At 41.3% G+C, this 17,943-nt stretch overlaps 1 protein-coding gene across 14 annotated transcripts in view; it reads right to left on the bottom strand.

The window, feature by feature from the left end:
- tcf4 (transcription factor 4) overlaps positions 1–17,943 on the bottom strand; it is a 224,107-nt gene that overhangs the window by 179,880 nt on the left and 26,284 nt on the right. The window lies entirely within an intron of this gene.

Below are 17,943 nucleotides of genomic sequence, written 5' to 3'. Positions count from 1 at the left end.
AGCAAAGCACAGTAGCAGACGGCACCTCCATCTGAACCTTGGATGGAGATGCCAAATCAATTGACATCTTGTTACCATAGTAACGAGCATAAAAAGACAAGAATGATCATTCTCAAGGCAGAAAAAAAACATGTAAATGAGAAAATAGACTTTCAAAAATCTGTATCTTTTAACAATTTGTTGTTCGTTGTTAATATAGATGGATTTTGTTGATTGGTGGTGTTTTTAAGTGAAAGTTAGAAATGAAATAATAAAATTCACCTCCAAGATGAAAAAGAAAAACTGAACTTTCATCTAGAGGGACAAAAATAAAAGGCCTACAAAACCTACTCTATGCTCGAGCTACCATTGGCTGTAGCTACTAGCTGCTGTTAGCTAGCTAGCTCAGATAGCCGTGCGGATAGCGGTTCTTTTAGCTGATTGGAGTCCTGAATGAGAACTTGGAGCTCCAGAGGACTGTTGGTGTTGACACCACAGGAAACTGAAGCGGGCTCAGAGGCCTCCTGGTGAACACGACAGGATCAGGACCGAACAAAGAGACCAACAGAAGCCAGTTTGACAACAGGGAAAGCAGTGCTGAGCTGATTGACAGCTGATCGGCGACAATGAAGACACAGCAGACGGGGACAGGAGAGGTGTGAACCAGGAGAGCAGTGAGAGGACGGTGGGTCATCAGCAGCGTGTGGAGCCACAGTATTTTCATATATAAATAAAGAGAAATAATGGTTTACTTCCACCAGACCAGAGTTGGTGATGGTTGTAACAGTGGAAAGACAAGATGTCTTCTGTGAGCATTACTTTGTCTCTGTTGACTTTGAAATAAGAGTGTCTTACATTGAGTTAATTAAGTTCATCTTAGTTTGGTAAATGATAGAAACTTGAATTCAAAAGGTGTACGGTTGTATTTTTCTGGTGTACGAATATTTCATTTCTTCACATTTTGCGACTTTATTTTATTTTTCTCATCTTTATTTATGGCTTCTTCAGGTACATAGTGGCCAGCTGGTTAGCATGCTAACTTCAGTAGATATCTCTGCAACACAATACAAAGATGTCTTTGACATAACATCAGAAATGTTACTTCTTTACATTCTGTTGATATTAGTTCAACAGTTCTGACAAAATCATACACATTACACATTTAAGGTTAGGCAAATAATCAGTTTCAATTAAATATTAATAAAGTAAACCTGTCCTGTCTATTTTTCTGCCTTGAATCCAGACGATCTTTCCTTCACCGCTCTTGCTTTGACAGCACACACACAGTGAGATCAAATCTATCAAAACTCAAACATGTTGTACAACTCTGTTCCAGTGCACCAGGTTTTACTGTTTCGTGTGTCCTGACATAACCATAAAAGTTTTAATCTGCTTTAATGGCTGCAAGCGTATATTTGCAAGACACATTCCTCATTCCCTTGAAACATATTTACTTTCGCAAATTAGCTGTATATAAACACAATTTCTCAGAGACTTGAAGCAAGAGACTGGACGTGTTCACTTACCACTTAACATATACAACCAAAACCACAATCTTTGCCAAGCAAAGTGTCTTCGCAGCCTAAACTGACCTAACAACACAAGCAACACAGGATGTGCACCTAATCTCCGGAGTCAAAACCCTGTGCTAAGTACTTCACCTTAAAAGCTGAGAAGTACAGAAAGTACACATCACAAGCTTTAGTGTCAACAAAAAACAGGGGGAAACAAATCAAATGTGCATCACAACAAATGCTTAGAAAAAGGTTTGCTTGAAAGCGAGTCCTGCCTTATAATTTTAAAGAAAACCCAGCTGACTCTGACGTATGTGGTCAGCATTCTTGTCTTTGAGAACTTTGCCTTCTATTGTTCAATGACAGCAGGGATATTGCAGAAAAACGTGTATATTCATGAAATTACAATAACCAAAATTAGCGTTGAATTGGTGTCATTACTGAAACTGAGATCTTATTTTGGCGGCAGTACCAATAATGTTCAAATAGCCTATAACTCTAATATAAATGTCACCTCTCCTGGACGAGAACAGATGTTGCCAGTGAACGTAATCCACAACGCAATCACGATTCTCCCAAAAACATGTTGGGCAAAGCAAATTTGTCGCATAAAATGCACGTATGGTTTTCTCAAACTCTAAAGCTACTTTAAATATAAGGAGGAAATCAGAGTTCAAGAGGTTAATGATGAGAATTTCATTCATGTGTCTGTCTCACGCACACTCAGTCAGTCAAATTATTTCTGCACACAAACACGCACATGCACACACATACATGTACATGCTAATGCACACACACATGCTCATGCACACAGAGGCCAGCGTTTCCTGTCATTAGGCAGCAGAGCCGTTCTATAATTAGAACATCTGGACCCAAGTAAGTTTAGTGCCAGTGCCCTCACACACACACACACACACACACACACACACACACACACACACACACACACACATTTCCATAAGCATGCAAGCACACATAGACACAGACAGGCAAACCATACAACCACATACAGTCACAGCAACCAGCAGAGTGGCAAGTACACACACATGCACACCAAAAGCTGTACATGCTTTATATATCAGTCAGTGTTTTTTTGTTTTTTTTTTGTTTTAGTTTTTCTGCTGTATTGTTCAAAAAAAGCACATTAAAGCAAGAAAACAAACAACAGCTTGGAGAGCTAATGGCAGGCTAAATGAAGAGAGAATAGCTCATATGTAGACAGAGAGACAGAGAGAAAGGGAGGGAGAGACAGAAAAAGTAAAAACATTAGCAAGTTCAAACATGGGTTTCTTGAATGAGCCGCGTTATGTTTTTTTTTTGTTTTTTTTTAAAGACAGCTGAGCTCAGAGCCTACAGAGGCCTTTCCAAAAAGAGAGATTAATATTGATAATAAGAAGGCTGCTCCTTTTTGTTTTGTTTTTTTGCTTTTTTGTTTTTTTTTTTCCATCTCTGTGGTGGAGGAAGAATAAGCGGTGCAGGCGATTCCTTTGACAAACCCCCTCGTCTCTCCACACAGGCCCATGTGAAGCTGAGCCAACTGTGGCTTAGATCTCCACACACCATCACAACCAGAGGAACAAAAGGAAACTCAAAAAAAAAAAAAAAAAAAAAAAAAAAAAAGGAAAAAAAAATCTGTGTGCAAACTGGTCGGAAGCTAAAAAGCAGCAGAGTTAGCAAAACTTTTATAAAGACTAAGTGAGAACAATTCAGATGAAGGCACAGAGCCAAAGGCTGGCTGGAAACTAGCTGTAAGCAGAATGAAAAAAAAAAGGGAAACAGGCTTTATTGAAGTGGTTACTGATTTAATGGTGACATGATTGTGGAGTTTTGACTGGAACATTTCATGTTTTCAGTAGCTTTATCAAAACTGTCACAGCCTTCTACAAACATGACTAACTGTTGCTAATTCCACAGACTTTTGACCAAATTTTATTAACTCAATAAAGCACTCCAAGCTGTACAATATATTTTCTCCCGTAGGTCACATTAGACCAAACATTTATGGCTCCAGAAACATCAACTTCTATGAGAGGATGAAGTGGAGCTACTCCTCTGGTGAAAAAAACACCAATCAGGTAAACTTCTGTTCTTTCCTCCAACTGCATGTCAGCAGTAACAGTTGGGAAGCTGGGCAGTACATCTCTTCCTTGCCACCCACTTCCAGAGTTGTGTACTGGGACTTTGTGCCAGACGAAAGTGTTAGTGAAACACGTATATTTATTGCATTTGATATAAGCTAAAGGGGAAACTGACATGAAAATGCATCTATATGCATGCGCACTAAATGAAATTTGTGCTTTCCAGCAGCAACATCTGAGGGAATCAGTCCAGATGTATGGAAACTATGATCTGAAGTATTCAGCCAAGCCATAGTATGAATAGTATTTTATATATAAAAATGTATAAAAGGAAATCAGCGGGAGCCAGTTTGAATGGGCCCGATGGAGCTGATACAATGAAAAACATTATTGTCGTCTGTAAATTACAGGTGCTATGTGGAAGTTTGTCAGTCCAGGAGATGCTGGATCATCAGTCAGTACAAGCGTAGACTCACATGATCCACATCCAGCCTTCCAAAATCACCAGAGGAAGAATAACATGTTCAGCTGGTGAACAACTGTTCATCAGCTAACAGAAACACCTGGAAGGAGTAAGGACGAGATAAAAGTTTCAGTTGCCATAATGCTCACTTACACTGCTCTCACTCACACAGATCATGCAACAGTTGCACTGATCAGGGATCAGATAAGGGTTACAACTGTATGATTGTATGTATTGAAGGTGAAGCCGATCGGTAAGTGCAAAAAAGCCAGAGGTAGCATAGCTTCTGTGTTTTAGCAGTTTAGTTAACTGTACGGAGCTAATAACACATGCATGAAACACAGATGGGCAACATGGGCTGTTCCCATACAGATCAATGCTGTCTCACCCACGCACTGATCACAGATCAGATAAACACTCCAACATGACTGTAGGTTTTGAAATCACTGGAGCTGCCTTCCTCCTCCTGCTCTGCATGTAGCATCATGATCGATGGCCAGTTTCAGTGTAATTTAAGTGTGACTTCAGCCCATTATCACGGGGGACAGACACTTCCACCGACTGCTAACTGACGTAGTTGCAGTTGGGAGAAGTAAAGATTACGCATGTGTCTTGGAGAGACAGATGCATTTACACTTTTTCAACATCTGGCTTCAATTAGAGAAAATAATCGGTCTTGAATGCTTTTTGGATGCATTTACACTTAGCTTTTTGGAATACAGATAGCTGGCAAATTTGCAAAAAGGCACAAACAAAAGTGTAAATGGGATACAATTAGAGCATTAGAGCAATTAAGACTGCAATGTGACTATTCAAAGCAGCGACAGCAACCTACAGGGAGTTGACATTAAATTCTATATTCATACTTAGTGGATATTTCAGAGGTTGAGTCCAAGTTTTTTTTAACTCAATATATTGTTGATAATGTGTGAATACATGTATTTTTCAAGACAGGTAAAGTAGCCACTTATACCTGTTAATGGCAGCTGAAAGGACACTGAAATGACATGAATTTAGTCCACCAAAATATGGCTTAAAAATACTTTAAAATACTCATCCCTGGCTTCCCCGTGAACCAACCACAAACAACAGTCAGACAGACAGACAGGTGGAGGCAGTGAGACAGTCACACAGACACAGACAGGCAGTGTTTTGGATGAGTTTTTGTCAAACTGAGTCTCTGGGTAGATTTGTGTTTGACAATTCAATTAAGGCTTCTTTCTCTCTGTGGAGGTTTTTGTGTTTGTTGGCTTTATAAAACTCTATCTCATAGACACCTGCCAGCTTAGAGCTGATGCAAGCAGAGGGACGAGTGAGCTTAATCATACAGAGAGAGAGAGAGAGAGAGAGAGAGAGAGAGAGAGTGAGAGAGATTTGAAACTGGAGAAAGTCCAGTGGGGTGGATGAGGAGAAGCGAAATGGTCTCTCAACAAGTGCAGAGAAGCCTAGAAAGTAAATCAGGAAACAGTTGTGCTGCGTTAAACAAGCTCAGAGAATTGTACCTTGACATCTGCTTTTAATTAGCGGGGAAAATAAAAAACAGCACTCCATCTTGTTTTCCTCTTTTTCCATCTCTTTTCTTCCATCAGCAGTGACGAAGTGGCTAATTCCTCCCTCCATCGTTTCTTTTCTAAACACATAAGCAGGTGGATACCTGTCTCATTGCGCCCCGCCTCACTGATAACAATGCAGAAACAAAAATCAACTTGTATTCCCATAATGCTGCAGCATTTTAGCATTTTTGGCAACACTGTAGCCCAAAATTCACCTGCTGGGCACATAGTTTCACTGTGGATGTGTTGTATTTGGGTCACTTCATATGTTTGCTGGATGCATCAAATCTGTGATGAATGAACATAAACCTTTGCCATCGAGCAATAACCCAATCAACCGTAAATTAAAACTAGAATAGTTTAAGTTCTCTGTTTCTTTCATGAGAGTGTGACGACAAGACCGGTATTACTCTCACAATGTGCGCTAGATGTAGAAATAGTTTAGCTTAGCTTAGCATATAGACAAGAATTATGGGAAGCAGCTAGCTTAGCAATATGCAAAGATCAAAAATACACTTAGCAAGTCTAAAGCTCACTGGTGCAAACAGAAATGTTAATATTGACGGGCTGTGATTTTAGAGGGAGTTATGTGGTAGAACTATTCCTCTCTGATGCTAGTTAGCTATTACAATGACTAACCCAGGCTACACAAGCTAGCTCGAAAAGTAACGACACATTAACCGTGTCCCAAACCATGACAGACATGAAATGGTATCAATCTTCTCATCCAACTTCCAGCAAGGACATTTCACATGGGGTGATTATCATGGCTTCACTAAATTACAACTGAACATTTATACATTTAGGTTTGTGAAACAGCCAATTAAAACAGAGGTGCTACAATCAAGTCATTTCGAGGTTTGCAGATGAACAATTTAATTAGCACCAACAACAGTGTGACCAGTGTGTCAGTGCTTGTCATGTCTGCATTGTTTGTAATGAATGCTAACACTCCTGAGAGCAGCAGGTTGGGTTTACCTGAGGCCTCTAATGAAACTTGAACATGAGGCTTTAAGGTTAAATTTGTCACACCGACACTGTTCATCCTGAATCACACCTTTATCTGATTTCATTAACACTAAAAACAACCTTTCCTTCTTGTATTGCTCCTCTGTCCTTTCTTCTCCTCTCTTCCTCACCTCACTGCCTCCTCTCGCTGCTCCTCCCCCTCCTTCTCCCTTCATCTCCCCCCCCTTTACTTTCTTTCTTCTTCCCTTTTATCTTCCGCCTCTCCTCGCTCTTTCATGGCGTCCTGTCGTCAAGTGTAAACATGACTGAGCGCCCGAGCCAGAGGGGTTCGACTCCTATCAGCTCTTCCTCTGCTCTCGTCCTCCAGTCACGCCCCTCCTGCTGATACCACCAAGGAAACGGCGAGGTTCACTCGCTTCACTTCACCAAATAAGAAATGAGCCGCTGGAAAAGGTGACAACTGCTTTTATGAAACAAACAGCAGAGCGAAATCTAAAGAGGATCTGATGCTTTTTAAAAGCAAAGCGGGGAACTAAGATCATTTTAAAACCTTTACAAGCTAAAACTTCTGTTCTAGAGTTGATTTAAAGATACTTGTAATTACCCAGAAATCACTCCATGACATGCACCTTCATCCATGTGCTTCCTTTAGCTCGTAGTTTTGCTTTGATGACAAATTAGCTGTACGGCAGTCATTAAATAACTCATCCTACATTTCGCCTACGTCCACTCCGTCTTCTGATGTTTGAAAAAGAACCAAAACGTGTGATTTTCCTGATTATTTCGTCCAAACTGAAGCAGGAGTGAGACTCTGGTCCAAAAAGAGCAGACAAACGTGCTGCTGCTGCAGTGGCTACCACAGTCTGACATGATAAATTTGGGTGTCGAGAATCTTTGCGGTTGGGATGGAATTAAAAATAGCAGCACATACACACACTCACACACCCTCACCCCACATGCACCTGTACAGGAAGGACCCTGTGCATTAGTTATGTAGCAGTTGGTTTGTGGCGGTGATGGGGAAGTGAGAGCAGGGCTCAGGTGAATTCCATCAGCTCTGGTCCAACCCACTAAGAACAAATGACCACTGAAACCAGCACAGAATTAGCAGCCATTTACTGGGAAGTCAGTCACACAGACTCAGTGTATGAAGACAGCTACAACCTATCCAGCCTGCACACCCACAACCTTCACAGCAGCCTTTACTTTATTCCCACGGAGGTGACAATCAGGCAACAAATACTGAGTCTGATGCTCAGTGATTTATGGCTGTTTTCACATATACATCCATCATGTTAAATGCACATTACATTAAAAGACTTGCCACTTTATCTGAAGGGGTGTGCACAAGACATGACACTGTCATCACACAGTCTTAACCATGATATGACATCTGTCATGGAATCTTGATGAATGTTTATGACTGTTGTCATTAAGTGTCATTTGGTCAATTAGCTCTAACCCCCATTAGAAATGACATAATTGACAAAATGGCACTTAATGAAAACAGTCATAAACACTCATAAAGACTCCATGTTCATGACAGGTGCTACAACCACTGCACTACGCGTTTTATTTCAAATAGGTTGGATGTTCACAGGTAAAAGGATGCAAACAAGGCAACGCCCTGCTCTGTGAGCATGTTCTTAGGCACAGCAGCACTTGGAGCTAAATGCTAGAATCAGAATGCTATCATGCTTACAATGACAATGCTAATGCTTCCCATGTTCACCATTTAGCATGCTAACATGTTAACATTAGTACAGAACAATGTGGTGCTCACACTCAAGGTAAGCACAGAACCCCTGGTCAGTTTTCCAATAAAGTTTATTCAAACAAGATGCCCATGTCCTCCATGACGTTGACAATATGAGAAGAAGGAAGCGTTACTGTGCATGTCTGTTATGAACACAGTGAGAATAAAAAAAGAAAATTTACGGAGCCACAGATGGTCAGAAGACACAGAAAGTCTGGTGTGTTTGCTCTGAGGTGAAGCTCACTTTCATATCACAGCAGTCTCAGGGTTACATTTTTAGCCACAACGAGGAAAATACTATTCCAATCATACTACAACTACAATCATCACTATCACTACAATCATATTACAACAAGCTCAGTACACGCTTCGCTGACGCTTCGTGACATCAGCCATGAGGGAAATCGGACCTGGACCATCCTCAGGACTGCACATCGAACAACAACCAATCCGGCAGAAATTTGGTCCGATAATACACAATAACAAACCCCATCAATAAATCACAGTCTGTGTTACCTGAGCTGACTGGAGAGTCTAAAGGACTCTCTGACAGAGAGAAGATGGATGTTGATGGACACAGTGGGTGAACCAGGCATCAAACTTTCAACCCGCCAGTTACAGAACAGTTTGTCAAGCAGCAGGTCACCAGTGGCCATCCTGCCATCTCCACTACAGGCGGACTACAGACAGAAGCAGGTTTGGGGGTATTGTACAATTAAAGTAAAAAACATGCAGACTTGGGCCTCTTTGATTGATCAGTCTATTAACTAATCGATGGATTGATCAGTTGTTTCAGCACTAATTGAATCAGTTTTCATAGCTGCATCTTTGATCAGTGATCAAAGATGAAAATCAGCAAATACACAGAAGAAAGACAGACTGAGAGTCAGACTCACTCTGTGTGGTTAACAATGTACTAACTGCTAATTTTGGCTACACACACACACACACACACACACACACACACACACACACAGAGTGATTATAAGTGAGACTGAAACTAATGTGTTTGTCTGTTTCTTTCTTCCAGTAATTATTTAGAAGTCTGTCAACAGAGACGTGAAGAGGGAGAATCTGCATCTCCTCCTCTCCTCTTCTCCTGCACGACATGGCCAAAAGTAAGTGGACACAGCACACATGTGTGATTATCTAATGCCTCATTCCAAAGCCACAGGCATCCGACTGTTAATATCTTCAAACTAACTTCATGTCAACGTGTAAATCGTGATTGGAAATGCAGATTCAGTGTGTGTCAGCTGTTTGCAAGTCAATCAAACTGTAAAACACATGAAGATAAAATCTGTGTTATTGTGCTAATTTCTTTCTACGTGATAGTTGATTTAATACCCTTGTTTTTGCTTTGACTTTTGGTCGTTTAAAGGTGTAATATGTCACATTTGGTTTTCAAAAATTAGGACTTCACTATTTTCAGATATTTTTTACACCAACCAATTTATAAATTCATTGAGAAAATAACTGGCACATTAATCCATGATAAAATTGATCTATTACATACTTCTCCATGTGCAGTAAACCTTTTATTATAAACATCAACAACATCAATTCTCTTGTGTAATGACAGCATTTCAGCTAAATACAGCATGTAAATGATATTAGCTTCATCATCTAAATATCAAACACTGTCTCAATTTACCAGAACCTCACCGGCCTTCGGTGCAAACACTAACATTTTCTCGACTTCCTGTTTCTGGTTGTTGAGTCATTTCACTGAACCTGCTGAGTCAAATATTCAAATCCCTAAAACTGCAAGGTCACAGAGAATGGAAAATGATGCGTGTGAGTTTTTGTCTTTAGTCATTCTTTCCTCTATTTTTTTTAACATGTCCACATTTATTTTCTCATTGCATGCAGCTGCTGTTATATCTGTGAAGGGCTTTGTAAATTAAAAATTTTTTATTGTTGTTTTCACATAAGAATTTAGATGGTAATTATTTATGATTTGTTCTTCACTTCTGACTGATTACTGAAAGATTAAACTGAAAAAGAGGGAAATGTACAACTCCCCTCCCCTGTAAAGTCTACATTCCCTGTTTTTTCCCCTGACAGTGCTGTTACCAACGGCGACCGTTAACACCGACTGGGGAGAGGTGCATCGTGGGATTGCCACCTGGATGGCACCTCCTTTTCTGGAAACAAGGAGTGAGAAGCCGCTAACGAGTTAGCATGTCTGCATAGGTGCAAGGCTGCAGGGACACACGCAGTGACGCACAGCGCACACACACACACACACACACACACACACACAGCAAGAAACACAAAATACACTCAAAACAAGCAGTAGAACACACATGCACGCACACACACAGATATGGTGCCGCAGACATTCTCTCACGCTGCCATCAGGGACATTTCAAACGTCAGTTCATTTCTCCTGTTTGATCCTAATGTTACAAAAAGACATTCAAAGAGCACCTCCTCAGGTTTCTATGCTCTCCCGTAACATACAAACAGACTGCAGGTTGAACAGGTTGCTCATAGATTTAAATGCTCCGGCAGCCGCTGCGAACTGAAGCTCAGAAATCACGCCCTGACCTGTCACTCTGTTTCCAAAAAAACAGCTTGAAGAGCCTCCGAATGTTACAAATTCCTCCTGAATGGACCACAGTGTTGATAAGTGTGTATTTACAGGAATACTACACTGAAAAACTATGAAAACATTGACCCTCTGTAGGCTTGAATGGTGGCTCTGAAAAGCTGGCTTCACAACAGTTACACTCCTGCAGCATAATCCACTTTTCCTGACTCTCCACCCACATCCTCAGTATGTACTGTAGCAAACATTCATATTTTTGCCTAAATACACAGCTTGTGTTGTTGGGTAGCTTTACATTTTTGGTGGTGTATTCCTTTAAATGTGCTGCTGCTAATGTAAAAATGTATACTGGACATCAGGATTCCCTGTTCACTACTACAACAGCAATGGAAGGCAACCTCGCTCACCTCGCACCTGGTTCACCTGAAGGACTGAACAATTAGAAATGCATAATGTTGTGCTTTCACTCTGGGTGGACACTGTAAATAGTTTTCATTATGATGCTGTAACCTTCTAGCAGATAGTGGTAATTCAACATTTATGGATGCCAACCACCATAAAACTCAACAGAAGACGATGGCAGCAACTGTCTTTGGTCATCAATACACATTTGTCGTCAACGCGCGTTTCACATCAACACATTTGACTCAAAAAAGTAACCAACTGTGACAGATGTCTGAAACACTGCAGGCATTAGGGGGCAGACTAACACAAACCAATCCCAAGCAGAAGAAAAGACTTCTCTCTGAAAAGTGGCTCCAAGATGTGCTATGGTTTGAAGTTCACAATAAGCTCACCAAGATGTACAAAGACCCTCAATCATCCAATCAAGTCAAGCTGAAATATCCAGTCACCCACTTTCTAAACATCTCATAAGGCTAAACGTCCTGGGTCTTTGTAGTAAAGTTGCAGTTGGCTGAATTTTGGGGGCTGGTCTTTGATGGACTGAAGGACATCACAAAACACACCCTGCAAATACACAGAGACTCCACTGTGAGAGGATGGATGCACTTAAAGCAAGCAGGACAACACTCTGCAGCATCCTCTGTGTGTGACTTGATCCAAACAGTAAATCCAAGCGATCCAGACTGTTACTGCAGCATCAACAAGGACGTTAAACCGTCTCTTCCACTGCCTTTGAGCAGTGCAGCATGTGAGAGGGGATTCTCACATCTCAGCACAATAAAAACCAAGTCCAGATCTCGTCTGTCACGCACTCGTCTCTCGGCCCTGATGCACATTCACCTGTCAGAGACGACCACAGAGACAGTTGACTCAAAGCCAGCTGTTGGCCTGAGGATGGAGACAGCTAATCTGAGGTTCGGGAAGCTGAAATCACGGACAGTGAGTGAACCACCGAGGAGGACAGCGAGGAAGAGTGCGTATATTAAGACGATGCTATGTATGAGCTGAGAACCAAACACCTGAACATGGTTGAAAACAATGCAGGATTTAAAATATTTTTAAAAATCAGTTTTGCAAAGGTTTCATGAGGAAGAAAATGCTTCTAACATATATGTCAGACCTCAAAGATACACACAATGGGTGAGACACACCAAAAAGAAAAGTGCTGGTGTCCTCTGACTGATGGACTCCTTCCAGGTGAGATTTAAGAAGAACACACAGTTTATCATGCTGGTGTTACTTACTGGATTTTAACTGAGGAAGATCTACGTAAAGAAACATTGTTCATAAAGTAAGCAGAGGTGTGGAAGAGTCACTGGCTCTTTGTTTCGTATTCTATTCATCATGTCAAGACTCCATGGTATTACTTTGCGACCCCTTGGGTGGGTCACAATCCCCAGGTTGGGAACCGTTGAAATTGGGCAGGAGCTTCATTATGTGCCACACAATAATAATCATAAAACGTAAGTTATTTTTGTTGATGAGTGAGCCTTTATTCTGAAACTAAACATCTCTGTCTTTCTCATGTTTTCTTTTTTTTTCTCATCCCCCGATCACTTCAACCTCTCTCCTTTTCTGTGCAGGTCTCCCACCCCTCCGTCTCTCTCTCTGAATAGTTAATCATGCTCTGTTTTTGCCTCGTTAAGACTTAATGCAGAGGACAACAGCTCTGGTTTAAATCAGAAGCTGTGACTAAAATCGATAAATAGAAACCAACCGCATCTCTGTCTTACTATCCGTCTCTCTCTCTCTCTCTCTAACCCCCCCCTCCACCCTCACTCCCTCTGTGTTTGCTGCAAAATTGTATCCCATGTCTTTCACTAACTACATTAGAGAGCAATTACAGCTTAATGGCTGTCGAGATCCATTATCGACATTCATCTAACCTTTAAATATTTCAAGATAATACCGCTTTAATTTGTGAAATTTAATGGAGAGAGAGAGAGAGAGAGAGAGAGAGTTTTCTCTTCTTTTCCACCAGTGACAACTGTCTCTCTTCTTCCAGCTTTTACTCTTTTCCTCTCATTCTACTTCCTCCACTTCCTCCTCCAGTTTTTCTTTCCTCTTCATCCCTCCCTCCTGCTCCTCCTCGGCCTTCCCTCCCTTCCTTTTTTCCTTGACTCTTTCCTTCCTCTTCTTTCATCTAAAATTTGAGAAGTGGATACACTATTTCACTTTTGCAGTGTCTGTTTTCAACAAACATCTGACTTGTGTACATTTCGTGTGGCGGATGTAAAAAAAAAAAAGAGGCAACAAAAAAAGAGATCAGTCTTTGATCAGTCAAAGAAGAGTGAAAGGTGGAAGTGAAGGTGAATACTGAGGGTGAAAGGTGAATACTGAATGAGACTGATTGTCACACAATGGAAGGTCTGGACACCAGTTGAAAAATACATCAAAGATTATCTGGTACATACAAATGGGTCAGGCGGACATCTCCACCTTCTGCCTGCGCTCTATCTACCGTCTGTGCTGACAGTGACGGGACTGAAACCTCAGAAGAAATACAGACTAAACCAACATTTTTCTCACTTTCCGATGATGTTGTTCCTCATTTTATCTACAAGTCCCTTGGAAACCCCTGACAGACCCCTGGGACATCCTGAAAACCCCCGTCTTCTCTGAAAACAACCATGTAACTGAAGCTAAACAGAGGGGACTTCAGAACTGAACGGTGCACAGGTGGATTTCATCACATTCAGAGGCCCCAAAACTGGCACAAGGCAGCAAAAGGTTATCAGAGAACACAAAAATACAACTGAACGCACGAAAACATCACACAGCCAGTTAGATAATGAAAATGGCGAGTAAAAAGTAAAAGCTTTGCTGCCTTCACATCCGTTGTACATGTTGAACTCCTGAGGGAAACAGACTAGAGAAGAGTGTGATGAGCTAGCTGGTTAAACACTCTGAGCATTAGCCTTTTCAGCCAGGTTTCATGATGCAAGGTAGCTTTTTTTTTACTACACCAGCCAGTACAGGTAAGGTTAACTTTTAGAAAAAGCTGGTGAAACTGGCAAAATTTGAAGAAAGAAAAGTTTCCACTCGCTTTTGCCTTTGTTGAAAAAGAGTTATTAGGTAGATGGAAACACCTTTTTCAATAAAGCCCCACGACTGAAGAAGAAGAAGCTGTTTCTGCAGACTAAAGCATCTCTTCATCACAGATCTGATTCAACAAATGACTATGAATACAAATGAATGGAAACCCAGGAATTGATTGGATTGATCGGTGTTCTTGATTAATAAATGACATATCAGATAGGGGTTTTCACAGGAAACAGAAAACAACTGGGTTTGAACTGAAAATAGCAGCTCAACAGACTTGACTTAACTTCCCTTCTGTTATTATTTTACAGAAAAACTACATCATTTAAGAGAAATTCATACAATGAGATCTCCTGACAGATCTCTGGTCAAGCTTGCGCACGTCTAGATCCTACATTTCCCATAATGCTTCTCAATAGTGTCTTTTTTTCTGCCCTCCTTTCCTGTTAAACCCACATTCCTTTCAAACTCAGCATCGTCGTCCCTGACCCCAAGATGGAGAGAATTTTCCCTTAACACACACAAATACACAACACAGGAAAAACTGGTCCCATGATGTGAAAGTAAAGCATTCCAGCACTCAGAGGACGACACAGTTGTAGTCTGTTTTGAGTCTGTGGAGAGAATCTGTGGCAGCCTCAGCAGACTGAGAATGCAGCTTGTTAAGGAAACAGGTAAACATTTTCAGTGCTAATTTGCTCCAGTTTGTTTGCCATCAGGCCAATTTGTATTGTTGCAAAACAAACTCCACATCCTTCCACAGGTGAGATTCATAAAGTGTGGCTGAAAACAGCAGCAATCCAATTAATTCGCACTTAACATGTTACAAATGTGTGTGTGTTTCATCTTCTGAGAGCTCGCTGTTATTTCGCTGGGCTGCGGTTATTTTTAAAATATCCACAGTGAGAAAAGTGCTATGGAAATAATCCCCAGGACAGCATTTTTCCTCGTGATTGCAGGTAAAACACTGGTGTGGAGGTACGAGGCACACTGAGAACACAGCCACTGGTCCCAGTCCTCCCATTAATTTCAGTAAACAGCAACCCTCTGTGGTATTTTATTCTGGCTCTTTATGTGATAGTTACCAATATGTACACTGATTAAAATGCCTTTTGTGAAACAATGTTTAGCTCAGTAAAAAAAGTAAAATGTCCAGGTCAATGTGAGTGTGTGGTGAAAGTCCAAATTTGTCTGTGCTGACCTTTTTTTTGGGCACAGCCAATCACAGTTGACCACTGCTTGAACTGAAAGATGGATTTTATATTGAGACCAAGTAAACAACACATTTCCTTGCCAAAATGAAGATGCAGTCACTAGGTTTGCTGGAGAGCACCGTTTGAGTCTCTGAAATGTTGCCATCTACTGCTAGCAACATTAGCATTGTAGCTAAGGTGGCCTCATTTGGAAGTGCAGGTCATGGGATGCAGGCTGGCACAAAAGTGCTTTTTCCCAATGCAATCATCACAGAAGAAGCTGCTGTAAATCAATGAATGCACATTTCAAAAGGTCACAAACACTCTGAAGGGACTAATGGGAAAGTCTTGATTTACAGAGAGAAGCTGCTCCATGTTTCCAAACAGCTCCTTTGGTGGTGCAGCAGCAGCGTAGCATGCATGCTACGCTCAGGGGGGAGGAGGTTGGTTTACAATAACTACAAGTGTATTGGCAGGGTCTGTCATACAGACAGGGAATGGTTAGTTAATCAAACACAGACATGCACATGGACTTCAACACACTCAAACACACACACGCACACACACACACACACACACACACACACACACACACACACACACACACACACACACACACACACAGCAGGGACTCCAGAGGTTTCAGGGACCAGATGTCAGAAGGGCAGAGCGTGACACTTGACTAAGAACAGGCCTCACTGGAGAGTGTGTGTGCGGAGTCAAAAGCTGCTGCACTCTATAACTTCATTGATCTCAAGAAAACACCCACACCCACTTACACACACATATACACACACGCACACACACTAAAGTGAAGGCTTCCCTTTGAAAACCACATAATACATGTCTGGGCACGAACGAAAGAGAGCTCTGCTGCTCTGTCTAAACACATTGAAGCACGTCCGTGTGTGTGTGTGTGTGTTTGTGTGGGTGGGTGTGTGTGGGTGTGTGAGTGTGTGTGTATTCGACTGTTCAAAATGACAACAGCAATCATCTAAAGACAAAAGTGAATTACGTTCCAAACAGACCGCTGGTCTTCCTGAAGGTTTTCAACTGAGCTCAAGCTCACAAACACTGTTCATCCAACACGTCGAGGGTGTTTTAGTTTCAGTCACGTGTGGTTATGAGGACAACTGCAACCTTGGGCTGCTCATTATAAATGACACAAACACTGATGGCAATAGAAACAAACAAACCAAAAAAATGATTATCCCCACAGACCACCATTATTAAAAGACATCTGTAAGACTGTTGTTGGGAGACCTCCGACTTCAAACAAGATCTGTTATCACTCTGACACTAATGCACATGTGGACTGGGCTGCACCATGGGAAAGACAACTTGGAAGACAAAAACGTCATTGGTTAATATGCCAGGTGGCTAACTTTCATTGAAATGAATGGCCGCCATGTTGGAGCACAGTATCCATTTCTCATAATACATCAGTGAAGACGGCTGCAAGTTAATCTAACAACATACGTTTAAACCATGCAAAAAAAAAAGGTTTTGCAAATGTTCAGGAGGTAATAAATGCAGCACAACACTAAATGTAAGCAATTCTGCTTGTTTTGTAATCCTTGCTATCATGTAGCCTGTAGCTTTATCTATTATTGCTAGAAAAAAAGGCAGTTACATTTCATTTTTCAAGATTAAAAACAACGATAAGCTAAATTTGATCGACTTGTGCAAACAAAGGCCGTCTCTGTGAATCACACTGAAAGTAAACTCTGGTGTGTGTGCGTGTGTGTGAATGTGTGAGTGTGTGTGTGGCTGTCAGACCCCATAACTGCAATCATTATGTCAACAGAGAACAGAACCTGCTGCTTCAAATTTCACATTATTACTATTAAGAGAACTGTGGTCTGGTATACACACTCTAACACACACGCGCAAAAACACAAATGACCATGCTGAACAAAACCCGCATTCATGTAAGCTCACAAACACACACAAAGACAAAAAAAATCCGAGTGGAAATCAAAGGGATTTTCCATCATATACGTCACATACAACTAGCAGTCTCAGAAAAAAACTACGACTGATTCGCGAAATGGAATTTTCTGATCTAAATGCAAACTAGTGTTTTTTAGAAATTTGTTGTGAAACACTGAGTCAAAGTGCAGCGAGGCATGTAGCTCAGTGCTGCAGCAGGATCCTGCAGGACACGCGCGTCACAGGCTGTTATTACTGTACTTTACCATGTACGCGCGTACACCATGTTCCAGTAAACTATGTCTTTAAATATGGCACTCAGCTTCAGTTTGAGTTTCAGTTTGGCTCGCTCGCTCTCTGTTTCCCAGCCATTCACTCACTCACTAGTAATTTCACTGTCTTCTAAGGAGGTTTGTTCAAGGTGGGTTTTGGTAACATTGAAGAAACTAGAGAGAGAAAGCTGGAAGTATTCAACCAAATCCCACGCCATCTTCAGGGCTCTGCC

Source organism: Chaetodon auriga, chromosome 19, assembly GCF_051107435.1.
Source record: "Chaetodon auriga isolate fChaAug3 chromosome 19, fChaAug3.hap1, whole genome shotgun sequence".
In the NCBI taxonomy this organism is placed as follows: domain Eukaryota; kingdom Metazoa; phylum Chordata; class Actinopteri; order Chaetodontiformes; family Chaetodontidae; genus Chaetodon; species Chaetodon auriga.
The sequence above is the reverse complement of the archived record's forward strand: the minus strand, read 5'-3'. Positions and strand labels throughout refer to the sequence as shown.